Consider the following 11,054-nt stretch of genomic DNA (forward strand, 5'->3'; position numbering starts at 1 on the left):
AATTCATTATTTCCTCATGATGATATCGAGCATTGGAACCACAGAACAATCATATGATTAGTCCGCTTTTCTGTAATTAAAAAACTACACTGAGTTTTTGAAACAATCTGCAGAGCCAGAAACCGCAAAAATATCTTGACTGCCGAAAGTTTCGGCAGAGATAACGTCAACCATCAGACCGAAAGTAACCACCATACCAAACGGTTAACCAGGTTATTATCATTATTCCAATGTGAGGTCTCTAGACTTCAGGACTAGACAAAAATTTCTTGCTCCCACTGGATGACGAGTAAAATGTTAAAATGCACCGTAGAATGGTAATTAAAATTGACCTTACTTTTACTTACTTACTTAGTTAAGACTGCCAATTAAATGAACCAATATCTCATTTAAAGAACTTGGTTATCAGTGATAGCTTATCTCAACAATTAACTAGGTTATTTGTAATCTTAGTGCGAAGCAAAAGGGATTTCTCTAGTTGATGGTGTTATGTAGTCAACTTAAGTGAAAATGGATGACTTATCGTACTAGAAGACGTGGATTCTTGATGGCTCGTGATTTATCCTTGAACGTTGTACATCTGTACAGACCACAGATATGTCCCTACAATGCTAACTCCCGAAACAACCGAAGTCACTTGGCCATATGGTGCCCTCCTATTGGAGCAAAACTCCAACATGATCGGACGAACTTGTCATTAGCTACAAATAGCGTGGTCAATTACTGGTTGTCGCTCTTTCTGTAACAATTGTGTTTGTTCATTTGCGTTTCTCATTACGACCTTCAGGGATGTTCCAGGTGCACACACATTGCTTAGTCAATTAGGAGATATCGGACTCTAATGTGAGTGAAACACCAACATTGTCATACTGGTGTTGATGTCAGTGCTACCACTGGCGACGATGATGTGACACCTGCAGCAAAATAAAGTTCTCAACGTATCTATTCCTTCTAAATAGAAAGTCTCCTGTTTACCACACCTGTCACCCCAGCTTGGCTATTCAAAGCTGGCCAAAGGCCGAAGCTATCCTCGGGGGAGCGACAGTATACGAAATTCTAAGTGCTTCATATTCTGGTTCCTGAAAGAACCAGCCCCTGGAAATAATTCAAGAGAATCTGGTGTGTATTGCAGTGTTTGTTCATTGTGTCGTTGACCGAACAACCAAGACTAGTTCAATAATCAGCTGAATTTCAACAGCCTCTCCCTGTGTGGAGATGGAGCTACGCGAGCGAAAGTGAACGTTAAAATAATTGCCTCCTGTTTTTGAATTTGAACTGAAGATGCATAGGGCGGTAGTTCTTGGTTGAAATGATCCTATCGTGGTTTTAGGATTGATAACAAACTTTTCAGGTAATTTCTCATTGCAGCCGTCGAATATTCTTTGTGCTCATTAGTTTTCTTGTCAATGAATTGAAGGTCAGAATACAACAGGTCCACGATCGAAGGCTGTGGTGCAGCTACGCATCACCTGAAAAGTACAGGTAGGTTTATCATGATGACGAAGAAAACACGGTAATAAAAGAAATAAAATAGGACCTTTTTCCGGAAAAACCTGTTTCCAATACGGCAAAGATAAAAAGATGCTCCCATTTGCCTGCCGATTTAGGTTTCAAGGGAAACCGAACTGAATCCCAGCTGGGTCTCTCTTTTATGGCGTCCTTCTTCCACTGAATGTGCCGGCTCACTCACGCTTTAGTTGGCACAATATTCAAGAAATCGCAATGCATTGTGTAGACGTAATACATTACTCATACCTTGGACCGTCCAACAATTTCCAGCAGCCTTATGAGTTGTGTGTTATGCCAAAGGTCGCTTCCTAGGAGTAATTTTTTTAACGGAATCACACTGTGAAAATGTATTTGACAACTCTTTAAATTCCTCAGAAGTTGAGGGTTTTATTAATACCAATATAGTTTACCTGCAAGGGTTGACTGATCACAGTAGTAATTACGACTGATCACAAATTAGTTCGTAAATATTTTATCCCATGATGGATTTACACTTTTAAAGAGAGTTCAAATGTAGCGGTGTTCTTATTGCATCTGGACGAATTGAATGTTTTTTTATATAGAATTGCGAAAGCCTGATGGGCCACATGGCCATCGTCCTTCAGTCGTTCCCAGTGAAAGCAAACTGAGTGACCGATCGTACTATGGTTTCAAGGAGAAAATAACATGCCCGTGACAAACGTTTCAGTTTTAATCCATAGTAAAACAGAATGAAACATCAGAGGACTCAAATTTAGCTATCTATGTTGTATTGTTGAGTGCAGCAGTGAAGCCTACCAGGAATTGCTAGCTTGCCAGATGCTTCGGGTAAATTTCAACCGTGCATGAAACAATTACGGTTGTAACACAGGTCATCTGTTTTCAGGTTGGTTTCCTCCAAAAGCGTTCGCAGAAATCTTACAGCTTGGAATACCGTTGGGTCGTGTATAAATGCAGCATGCAATCGGTCTGGAATAAGGAATCAACTGCAACTATTTTGGATTAAAGTGCTGGTTTATTGTGGATGACCTCGAGAAGTAGCCGTCCGACATTTTTGGTCATAGATGTTCAGTGGTTTTTCCTCGTTAAAATCATTATATACATTGTCTGATGAGTCCAAACAAGCGAGCTGCTTCTTATGTCTGACACAAGTCTGATACACATAACTACTGGGAGTTTTGGCTAACAAGTCATTCGGAAGTATTTCATCAGTGCCGCTATAGTTCGCCAACAGAAGAAATAAGCAAAGTATATGATCACAGAGGTGCAAGTAAATACACGGAGCAGTTGATAAAACCGGAGGCATAATCAGACGGCCTGGCACTTGAGGGTACTAATTATATTGGTAAGAAGTGAGATGCGACGAGTAATAATGCGACACGGAAAATGGGAAGCAGCTCGTCACGGATTATTCCTAACTTCAAGTGATATTATAGATTAGCATTAAGTTAACCGTTAGATAATCAATTCTAATTTCCAGAGTCCTGAAACTTCAACTAGAAATGGGTGCTTTCTTAACAGCACAGTCTGGTTGTTCCAGGGACATCCAACCCACATTCATTGTGTAAAACCGAGTGCCCTACTTCACTCCTCACAAAGGATAAACTCGCTCAATAACTTGGTGTGCGCACAATAAAGGAGGACTATTGCAACATAAGCGTCGCACATTGAAGATATAGAGTCCAATGAACACCTGCCGAAAGATGCTCGAAGGACTTTCAGCATAGGTTTTGTCAAACACACTACGATGGCTACAAGTTTTCAAAGCATCCCAACTGTTGACCAAGGTTCATGTCGCACAACTCAAATGTGAATCAGATAAATATGAGAGTCATCTGTGAAGAATATGTCCTGTTCGTTCACAATATGCGGGTCGTCAGACTTGTTAAGTATAAACGAGGCTTAGTATGAATCAGAGCAGAAGTTTGAACTCAGGCTGACAGTCACCCGAGGTGACACCATGCTATCCTCAAAAGTATGTATCTACCTTTCGGATAAACAGATCTGAGCTGTCAGTAGATTGCTTCATCTACTTATCAAATGTCCCACTGAGTTTTCAAATTTAGTCCAGTATATTCGCAAAAAATATAGATGTAAAATTCTAGCTTCGTGGTGGGTAAGTTAATGAAACACGTTTGAAGTCGGTATTAATTCTTTGTTCACTACCACGAGGATTACGCCGTACACTCTTTTGCCTCCTTTGAATTTTTGGAGTTAGTAACTCCTCTTTGGGGAAGGACATCTTCGTATTTAATAAGGACCTTTGTCTTTGTGATGTTAAGTCCTCGGTTCTCATTCTTCATTCATTCAGCGCAACAGCTTGATTGCTGTATTCTATATTATGCTATACTATACTACACTATACTATACTATGCTACACTATACTACGCTATACATTACACTCATAAGTAGCATTACGTGAACAAATGATTCTGGCAAGAAGCAGTAAGAAAGCTGATGCAGCATGACGTACTGCCCCATCACATGAACGGTAATTCGCAAGGCTGTCATTTCAGACTAACGGATTCCGTGTTCAAAATTGGAAGGATTGCGTCATTCTAACAAGCCTACATTATGAGATACTTTTAGAACTCACTCTGGAGTAAAAACCATGTACACCTGCACCTGATATTGTAATTATTCAACCTGCCACGTGTGTTGCTTAGCACGGTGGTCTTTTCGTAGATCTGACGCAATTTTAAGGTGGAATAAAGGTAGTCCTTGCTTCGTGTGGTGATAAATCTTTACGTGAGGGCGGGGAAGACGCGCACGTTCGCCCGCGATTTGAACTACTGACAAGTCGGCTATAGTTAAACTGTTTTTTAAACGCAGTGTCCAATAAGTTTGGTCCAAAAAATCAGGAAATTCACAATTTTTAAAAACAATGGGCATGCGTTTCGCTGTTTCTTTTAGTTTCTGTCATATTTAGGACAACAGGATGCACAAAGAGATAAAAAAAATATTTTCGCCCTAAGAATGTGCAACACGGAACCCATAGGACCTGGGATATGACGACGGCTAATTACTAACACTGTGTACGATAAAAGTGTTTCAGACTGGTTCGACATTTACCCACTTGGGCATGGCATTTGATCTAGCACCCGTTTTGTACACATTGTAAACCGATTTAGATCGACCTAATGACAGCCAGTTACCGATGAACAGGTCCTCTTTAGAGTTATCACTTTCATTTGGTTACCTTTTCTGGAGCTGGTAACTCTTATGGTGTGTGAGCATCTGTGGAATGAATACTGGTAAACTGATGGAGACTTGAGAAACTAGCTGACTGCGACAGCTTCTTTGTGAATTGAACTGACGGCTGACCTGGCAGTCTGCATTTACTCTGTCAAATATCACTAGTTGTCAGATGGACGCTTTGTCAATGAATCTGAATCCAGCATGTGCGGTCTCCTACCTATAAGGGGACTGAGTGGTTTCGTTCAACATATGCACTTTATGAGAGCGACTTTGCTCAGTCCAACCCAAAATACCACTTAGTGAAGGATAGTCTACCGCCTCCAGGAGGAATCGCGAAGTTTTTTGTAGCAAGATGTGCAGAAAATAAGAGTAGCCTGGGGTGGTTCTTGCCGTCTCTTCAGCCTGATTGCGTTCATCACCTAGCAAATAAACGGCCTAAACAAAACCGTGGATTCGGCGACCATGTAGTCTACTTGGTGTATGGAGTTGCACTTCGGTTCGCTAGCTATTTGCAGACAGAAAACCGGTTATGACTGGATCGGCCATTTACACAACGCAAAATTCGGATCACGTACACTTCAAGCCTTCAGTACTGTTTCTCCCTATTATTTGTTCTGCTTTTGCTGCATTTCATGAGACAGTGTCTTGTGATTGCTTCGGTAAGGATGGCGTATAAGGTAAACTTTTAATAATATTCAAGTGACTTGTTGCCAGAAACAGCCGAATGTATTTAATTATACAGCAGACTACCGAGTAGCCTCCACCTCACTGGCGAATTCGATCAAGTTATTTTCAGTATCATCACCATTTCGGAACTTCCTAATCGAAGACATTCTATGAACTGCACTTTTTGGGTCGAAGATATTTACGTTGATTCTGTTTCGGTTTGCTCTAGTGACTGGATTATACGGATGAAGTCCCAGTCCATGGGCGGGTTCTGAACGTCGTCTACGTCACCCTCAATAAAGTTGCTTTGTGCAGTCAAAGTGTATGGCACGTATGGCAAATTGTACATCTTTATTACAGGATTGGTCTGTACTCACACGTTTTGTTAATTTTGATTATTTGGGGTAACCTCAGTGCTGGCGATGATTCGACCTCGTAAAACACTACCTTGTGTGGGAAAATAAGGATAGCAATTTGCTAATCTCAGAAAATTATAAGAGAGGCTGTACATCAGCCGAAGCCGGACTGTGTGTACAACAAAGGCTTGAACGTTACACTTCTATGAACCTGAAATTCGATCCGTATGTTGGTGTGAAACCCAACAGCTACCTGCCTCCGACTATTGTTACGTAAGAAGCATCTCACGGTTGTGCATGCAACAACGATAGGAAAGTTTCGGTATACGGTATTCTGATGGTGTGCAGCAAGCTTAATACCGTGGTGCAAGCACAGACCGAATGTGAATCAGGTAGAGATGTGCCATGTATGTCTGTGGGAATATTAGAGGAAATTTTTTTGTAAGGACTTCAGAATCACATGTTTCAGATGCAGCTGGGTGGAACTGCATTCAAATAAACATTAAATTTCTGGTGAATGCTATGGCTATCAGCGCATAGGTAATTGTGAAGTAAACAGCTGTAGATGAGCAAAAATTACATTCAAGTCACCAACACGTTTGCCTTAATTCATTTCCGTTCTCCAAACCATTATAACCCATTTGAAATGCTAGAGGAAAAGTTCAGTGTTGGTTCTATGAATAGCCTTTCAGTTTGGGCTTGCTTGGAGGAGAAACTATCTTATTTAATACCTGTTTTGAGCACTGTTGCCTCTTGAAAGAGTGCCTTAAGCCTAAAAACAAAGCAGACTATATGATAAAGCCTGGAATATTCCACTTAAAGGCAGCATTTCTTTGAGGACGCATTGTAAACCGGGGCTGGTCCGTTGGAGTCCTCCCGTTGTGTGCAAATGCACCCGATATACAAAATAATCTGGCGGTCGAGACTGTTTGTCTTAGCTTGTAATGGTCTCCTTATCGTTTTTCTCGTGATTTCACGAGGCTGAAGGTGAATCAAAGACTGAAGTGTACATCCGCTAGGCAGTATCACTTCTTATGCCAATTAATTGTTGGATCTCGACTACATACTTTATATCTGGCAGTGTGTTGATGCCGAAAAGCATAGAATAAAGCTATCATAATTGTAGCAGCACGAATTTCCTACAGGTATCCCGTTCCCGACCAGGGCGAATCAGAGAAGCTAATTAATTTACTTACAGAGACATCACAAATGAGAGATTCAGTTGAGTTCCAGGTGACTCTCGTAAAACCAAATTAGTTTGCAAATGAGTGTGTTTCGCTAATTAAAGAAACACTTCTTTCATGATTTCACTGAAAAAGTTTTCAACAGCCCACGACCGACCTAGCTTTTTTAAAAGGCATCAGTGCGTGCAGTTTTTATGTTCTACCAGAATCCCGATTTTTAACACTTCGTGAAATACACCCGTTTGAAAACTAATTAAGTTCCAGTGGGAGAATAAACTGAATCCTTTTCCATTCTCCAAAAGACTGTGTACATGAGAAAATGCCGAATTTAGCAAGGCCAGTTTTCGAAGAGAAAATCGATACTCGATGCTGACCAACTGATATTCACTGACCAGGAACACGTTCTTGATGAGTCACTTATATAATGACAGTTTGAGCGAATTAAATAAGTGAATCCCGCAGTGTGAATATAAGCGGAGTTTTACAATGGATGGCATGAGTAAACTTTGAATCGGGGACAACTGCTCCAACAAGCCATACCTGGCGAGAAACTTATTGTTCGCTGACCACTTTGGGTTGGATTGTCTGTTTGGTTACTTTGAGGATCTGCGCACCACCATTCCTAATCCTTTTTCCAGCCAGAATGCAGCGGACTAACACGCTACCACCAATGAAATTAGGTCTCAGCGAATTACTGACTTACCGGATAATCCTATCACACAACGGGTGATTATCCGCAGGGGGTGGGAGCTATTCTGGTTCGATCTGAACGCTGCAGTTAGGTATTTCCTAATCCACTATGCTCAGTCTCTTCCAAGTGCACTGCAGCAGCGTTCCAGCTAAAATCATTTCTTTCACTATTCAGTGTACCCAGCAAATCCGTAACAGAGTTATCTTCTGCAAAGAAAAAATACCAAATAATCGGCCCTGATACCATGCTGCTCTGCTGATAGTGTCGGGACCCAATTGCGCAACTTGAAGCTCTATGAATAAGGGACCTGGCACATGTACTATAAGCTGCTCAGACATTACTCAGCTGACAGTGACAGTGCTCTGTGAAGCGTTGCATGCAATAGATATTAGGTATTTTATCCCTAAATTTACTTTCACCGGTCCCTAAAAAGAGCACATTGTCCTTGCTATCCGACTTCATGTTGGTTCTCTTTGGAACAAAGATTAATAAGGATTGCCGGCATATTACTCATATCATGAAACAAGTCACCATTACTAGAATGTGGATTCTCTATCTAGAAAAGCTGATAAAATCAATTTCAATAAGACGTTTTCAAGTGGGCAAACAGGTATTCACCTATTACAAGCCAGAAACTCGTGTAAGCTTGGTGAAAAAAGGCTTGAGCTTCAACATCAATGACTTTGTTTTTGTTGGGCCGCTGGCTGCATTTATTTATTTACTGCTTCAGACTTACATTATGCTTCTCTAGCTACACATCAATACTGACGTTCCAGCGGTTCTTCCATTGATACAGTGGTGTATAAGGGCACAGAATTCCATTCAACAAAATGTTTTCAATGGTTTCGTTGTTTGAATAACCATATATCCGGCAACTTTTAATTAGTGAAACCACTAAGCCCTCTATAGAAGAAAATGTTGGTAGCTCAGGTAGCGTAGATGGTCGCTGGCTCAGCAAAAAAGCCAACGACCAGTAAGCCCTCATTTTCTCAGGATTATATCGGCCGAGCAACCGATGAGTTATCAGAATGATCCCACGAAACCAGTTTAGTCAACTCTTCACGACTGACCACTTATCCGTAGCTGCACTTTTCAAATGTCCTGCAGGTCTTGAGGCGTTAGACCTTGAGGTTTCTCACAGCTCCTGAGTCGCGTGTAGATATCCATTCTCCTGGTCTCTGTGTTAAATATTAGATTCCCAATTGAGGGAGATTTTTGTAATCTTACTGAGATTTCTGACATCATTGTGTTCTTACTTCATTGCCCAACTAATTTCAGGTAAGTTGTTTCTAGAAAACACACTCATTATTTTGTAAGGGCTAAAACCTAAACCATTCGTTCTCAGGCCAAGTCTCCTTTTATTGGCTTTTTTTCTTCTTAGAACGTCAATTTTCGGAACTCAGTTGCCCCATTTGACTCTTCGAAGTTGAGTAAAATTTGCATGTTGGAAGCGTCAATCATCCGGTCCTTTTCTGTCAAGGCTCAGCTGCAGTAGACGTGGCAAAACAGTCAATTATTCAGAAAGCTGATATCAGTGCGCAAGTAAAGAGTTCTTCGGGCCGGTTCTTTAGGTCGGCCAAATGTTGATCCGGTCCCATAACTTTCAGACGTTTAGCCCACTAATAAGTTATGTTTAAGATGCGCTTTTCGGATAGCACTCAAGCACTATACCACCCCAAATTTAATCACCAGGATATACGGGGTTACATGTTGAACTCCCACCGATAGAATGTTTACTGAAATATTTATATTTAAGCCAGGCGGGAGTAATTTTAGGCCGTATTTAACCCCAACAATTTTGCTGCACAATAGTAAAGCAGGAGGCTTTGCGGATGTCTGCATGTGAAAAGTGGTCTCACGCTACAACCTGACCGATTGATTCTACAGGCGGTATTAGGCTAACTTACTACCTTTGTTAAACGCGTCCACGTCTATGGTTATAAAACACAGGCTGAACATAAATAGTGAAGAGACACAGCAACGCTGGATTCTCCTATTGATTTTGAACCAAGGTGATGTGGTAGCGAATGCCGGCTTTCATCCTGGAGCGAATGATTTTGAAGATATTAATTCCACTTACAACAGCTTTCGCATTTGCTTTGTGACGACAAACAAGTCAACTGATTGTCTTCAGCTCAGAACTCCATGCTAAGCTTCATCAGCGTCATCCACCATAGTGCCAGCGATAAGTTGGTTAAAAATGATAAGGATTCGAATTCCATCTCCTATGTGCAGGAGCCCAATTTATTGTTGGATGTTCACATTTTATGTGTTTTCTACCATTTCACACAAAAGAGCCCCGTGAAAAGCTTTCTTTCACTTGTCCATAGTAGACATTATGTTTGGCTTGGAAAGCTTTGTGAGCAAGTCGACTTGCCGTTAGCTCGCAAACTGTAACCGGTTTCCGGGCTTCTACAATTCCGTTGCCCTCGGTAGATGGGTTATTTAAGCCACTGATTTTTTTGGAATAGGTGGGATTTGTAGCTCATATCCAAGTCTGATGCCTGACTAGGTTTTGTTGGAAGGTAATTTTCTCAAGTAGACGGGATTTGGTCAGGCTCTTAAGTATTCTTCCAGCAAATTAGAGCAGTATGGAACCCAAATATTTCGTTTTATGAATTTCTCCTTTTATAGAAAAACATTCACCATGACAAAAGTGTCCGGTTTTTGTGTAAGATCGTTTACATGAGCGCTTGAATGATCATCACAAATGCTTCAAAACCGTGGGCCTAGGGCTTCTGCGTTACTTTCGGGCAGTTGTATCCATCACATCTTAAGCTCTCATGGATACTGTTAGTTTAATCTGAACAATTAATCTCGCCTCCATTCTGCCTTGGTTTGTGCTTACTCAGATACTATTTTGTATTCATTGCGTTTGGAACTAGGCTACTCTATGGAACCTGAGTGAGCACTTTGCAGAGTTTTGATAGTTTTCAGTGTTTCCACGTCCGTTTTGACTGTTTTTATAACTAACGAGAAAGCCGTTTTTCGGGTATGACACGTAGTGTGGTACGTGCTAGGGCGTAACAATTTTTACAGCAGCCTCCATTCGTCACGTTTATGAGTAGTACGTTTTCTTTCAGTCTCTAAGCTGCAGTCGGTAAATCACTAGAGTTTTTGACGATTCAGGCAGCACCAGCAATCTTCTTCCGTTTTATTTTACTAATTCCAGTGGGTCTTGTGAGTCGCCCCATCGTCAGTGACCCGAAAGGTTAGTTACCCTAACACGCACATTTGATCAGATCCGATATTTGATGGAAAACTCGTTCTATTCGCTGTCCAAGTGGGATATTATGGGGATATTTTTGATAAGTAAGCGAGAGTCGGCAATAGTCCGGCTGTAGTCGAAATCAGATGGATACCAACCCCTCGCACACACATTTCGATTAATTTGAACTGCTTAGACGGATCACAATAACAGGCTGCGCAGAAATCCCGTTGGTGCGGGGAAGTGAAAACTAACCACAAATT

This window comes from Opisthorchis viverrini (genome assembly GCF_000715545.1).
Source record: "Opisthorchis viverrini unplaced genomic scaffold opera_v5_299, whole genome shotgun sequence".
Lineage (NCBI taxonomy): Eukaryota > Metazoa > Platyhelminthes > Trematoda > Opisthorchiida > Opisthorchiidae > Opisthorchis > Opisthorchis viverrini.